The sequence below is a fragment of the Medicago sativa genome, chromosome 6 (genome assembly GCF_051527215.1).
Source record: "Medicago sativa cultivar Bolivia chromosome 6, Bolivia_mono, whole genome shotgun sequence".
NCBI lineage: Eukaryota > Viridiplantae > Streptophyta > Magnoliopsida > Fabales > Fabaceae > Medicago > Medicago sativa.
The window spans coordinates 40314041-40318580 of NC_140754.1; positions in this window are offsets into that span (position 1 = coordinate 40314041).

Here is a 4540-nt window from a genome sequence, read left to right on the forward strand (position 1 = left end):
TTTGTTCCCTTGTGTTTGCAAAATTGCAGCTACTCTGAGTTTACTCTCCCTCTCTTATTAAGCAATTCTTTCCTTCCTTGCGTGTTTCATTTTCCTATGAATTGTAACAAGATGAGCCGATAGAAATTTGTTGTTTGGTCTGTATATGGTATAGTTATATTACTTATGTTATGTTTGTGAATGTTTTGTTTGGAGGCAGTTAGCTGGTTACAATTAAATATACAACTTGATTAAACCACATGAAGAATTATTTTATAGTTATACTATATAGGGCTATGTGCTTGACATTATAGAATATATGCAAGTTGTTAACGGCTAATCTACAAGAGTAATTATAATGCATGAAAGTCTTGCTTTTTGAACCAAGTCCATCAAAGATAATATTTTTTGTTAGATCTTTTGCATTCCATATAACTTAATTTCTTGAGTTACAAAAGCTCCTGTTGCAACTTTAGGGGAGGATAACTTCATGATTTTATATTTCTTGAATCAAAAAATATTCATTCATAAATAGATAGATCACTTGAGATATTATATTGTATTCTTTATATAATAGTAATATCATTGATGAAATGAATGTTTTTACTACTTGAAATTTTCTGGTTGTGCAGAAGCTACGAAATGAATTTTAAGTGATATATATTTATTATCTAGAATCATGAAATATTCAAAACCTTATAAGTTTTTTTTTTTGTCTAATAAAAAGGCACCAAAGGTAAAGAGATTAATTCAAGCAAATAAAACATGTTAAGATGAAGCTGTCAGAAAATATATCAGAGCTACCAAAATAATACATGATGGACGCCCGTGTTGAAGACACAAATTCAAATAGAATCATACACAAACTCTTCTTGTGGACTAATTTTCGTTGTTCAACATCCGCCATTTTGACGAATCACCTTAACTCTAATCCTAAATTATCTTCACTTGGGGATGTTGTTTCTTTGGTTCATTTTGTAGGATGTGAATATTGGTGTTAACCCCTTTTTGGTAATTTTATGACAGTAGCGCTCGCATTTATAATTTTAGCCAATATGTAATCGTAATTTGCACATCATTGGTTCCTTCATTGGTTCCAATTAGTTTAATCTTAATTATTATGTTGTTTTTTTTGTTCTCATGAACAAAATATATGCCCTTTTCATGAATCAAGAGTTGGTATGACTTTGATAAATATTTTGATAAATATTTATAATGTTTGTGCAATATTCCTTAATTTGCTATTTTTCTTTTGGAACAATTTTTTTACAAGATAGGTTATTCAACCCGTGCGAAGCACGGGTTTGGGTGTTTCATTATTGGTTCCAATTAGTAATTTCATCTTAATTATTACACCCCCCGGTCACTATTATAAGCAAAAATCAACATTTTAGATACATTCATTAAATGATGTATATGGTCTTTATTGTAGACCACATACATCATTTAATGAATGAATCTAAAATGTTGATTTTTGCTTATAATAGTGACCGGGTGTACGTTGTTTTCCTGGTCTCATGAACAAAATATATGCTCTTTTCATGAATCAAAACTTGGTTAGGCTTTGATAAATATTTCTAATGTTTGTGCAATATTCCTTAATTTGCTCATTTTTTCTTTCGAATAAATTTTTTAAAAGATATGTTATTCAACCCCGTGCGAAGCACGGGTTTGTAACTAGTTTAATTAACAATTTAACAATTATTAAAAACAACAATCTACCAATTATAAAATAAAAAATAACCAAGTCCAACACGTACCAATAATCAATCTATAATAATAATTAGATAAAAGTGAGTGATTTGCATGTTGATACTTGATATACCAGCATCGGTTGAAGGAAACTGTCCCACATCGCTTGTTTTAGAAAATAGAGTGGATGACTTCATCTATAAAAGGAGCGGCTTATCTTAATATATAATACTAAGGTTCACAATGCATGCTCAATGTGAAACCCTAAACCTAAACCTAATCCTGCCTTTTTTGAGAGGTTTAAAAAATCTTTCTGAAAAAAGTCTCTGCAGGGAGTTGAACTCGCAACCCATAGCCTCCATCCAAGCACTTTAACCACCTGACCAGTAGCTGTTTTGGTGTTATAATATCGCTTCCACTAATACATTATGATTGAAATGAATGAATAGCATATCATGAACAAACCAACAATGAATTAATACAGCAGTTGATATCAACAATTAAAAAGAATACACAAGGTCAAGTAATACAAGGCACAATTAACTTTTAATTTGACGTTATGCTTTTTGTTTCATTTTACGTTATACCTCCTTCACACATTCTTTACATGTTTATTATGGATTATGGATGGATGGATTCATTTCTATCACAACCTTTGAACTGCTTTTTTTTTTATTCTGTAACTCATTTTTTAATTATGACCATACACTCACTCATTATATATACAACCACTAATATGATCTCAATATTTTTAGTTTCTACATTGAAAACATTGTGTATAAATATGTGATTTTGTGCATCATATTTTGGGTTTTGTTCATCATCACTTTCAAGTAACAATTGGATAGTTTATCTTCAATTTTGTATTGTTGTTTTTCCACTCACTTTTACTCTTCATCTTTTGATTATCAAAGTCTAAAACAAGAGTGTTCTATTTGTGGATTGGAGTTTGCAATAGGACAAGCTTTAGGTGGCTACATGAGGAGACATAGAGCTTCAAATATGAAAGGAAATAACAATATTCACAATTCTAATAATACTATGTGGTGGTAGTAGTCTTGATTCGCTGCAAAAGATGAAAGCTAGAAACCAGTGAGTTTTGGTGTTGGATTTGGATTTGAATCCATTTTTCAATATTTATTGGTATTGATTATATGACGATTTATTCATTAGTGTAGGTACAATTTTTCTCTTATCTCTTGATTATTAACTGATTTCTATGATATGATAATTGATAGGGAGTCAAGTTACTCTTAGATTGATCAAATAGTTAAGCTTCAAATGTTTATTAGTCTATTTTTCGAACTTTCTTTTATATATTTTTTTATTCCTTAATGTGTATGTGGATTTTTAATTTTTTTTTGTGAATTATAAATGATGTTCTATTTTTTATTTTGTTGCATCATTGATGGTGAGGAAGAAGCTTATTAAAAATGGTTGTTTATTTTCACTTTCTCCATGAAACTATTGGATGATTCCTCTTCAATTTGGTGTTATAGTTTTTCTTCTCTTTTTTACTCTTTATTTTTTGGCTATTAATTAATACAAATTGGTAATATAAATAAGGGGTATATTTATAAATAATACTGTTTTTTTATAAAGGTGAAGACAAGTGTCTACCATTTTTTCGTATAAAAATAATAATAAACATATTACTCCAAGTATAATGATAGATATAAACATTGTGTATGTGTAATTAAGATAAAGATAGATAAAATTGAGATGAATAAAGAATAGGGCCTCTAAAAACAATATATAGAGAAGGTTAAAGGATATGATCCAAGTTACACATCTATCTCTCTATCTTCTATATATTTATATATCTTTGAATTTGTACATCTAAAAAAAATTTACACTATTAATTAACAACTTGACTTTCCAATTATCTTTGAAGAATTAAAGAATTAATTAATTATCAAATTGAATAGTTTCCTCCACTATTGAAAAAAAAAAAAAGGAACTTCCCATTCTACATGTCACACAAAATGAAAGGAGAAAACAAAGACTTACTTGACAGTTAGTACTATATACCTCAAAGAAAAATATGTATGCTACAATTATTAAATAATTAAATCCATATGTCCACATAAAATAAATAAAAAAACGTATACACTAATCAAATTGTCAAAAAATTTAGGAAAAGTCAGTCCTAACATGATAAGAAGATTAAAATGATTATGATATCCAAAAAAAGTTCCATTCATTAGATTGGAAACTCTAAAAATGAACGTTTTAATATTTTCAATAAAATCTTGCCCCAACTTATCTTATATATGCATGATTGCCCAACTCTACTACCATGATCATTTATGCTTTTCTGCTTTGTTAAGGTGATGTGGTTCTCCTTTTACTTTCCTTTCCTTTCCTTATTTTTTGTGTTTGAGTATACATTTTCGGTCCATAAATTGGTTTTTTTTTAAGAAAGGTCCGTAAATTGGTTGATATGTTTTCTCAAAAAGAAGTTCATATAGCATATAAGATTATACATAGAGAACACATTATTTTCTTATACTAATACAGTTTTATTTTCATATTTTATCCATAACAACAAAGAGAGGTGTGATCACTAAGATGTACTTTCAAGGTTTGATACTTACTATTAAAATTTGCTTTTAGGATTTACACATATGCAATTTGTATGACCCGTGCGGCAGCACGGGTGCAAGGACTAGTCTTACTTAATATAAATCTAAGGTGGTCTGATTTCCCTAAATCCCTAACCCTAATGCAGCCCTAACACCCCAAAATGACAAATTTAACCTTGAATAAGAAGCTTTTTCCCTCCTAAATCATCCCATTAATGAGCAACTAACTACTACTTAACATTGTCTTCACCAATTTAATTTTGCACGTTTTTTGCTACCTAGAA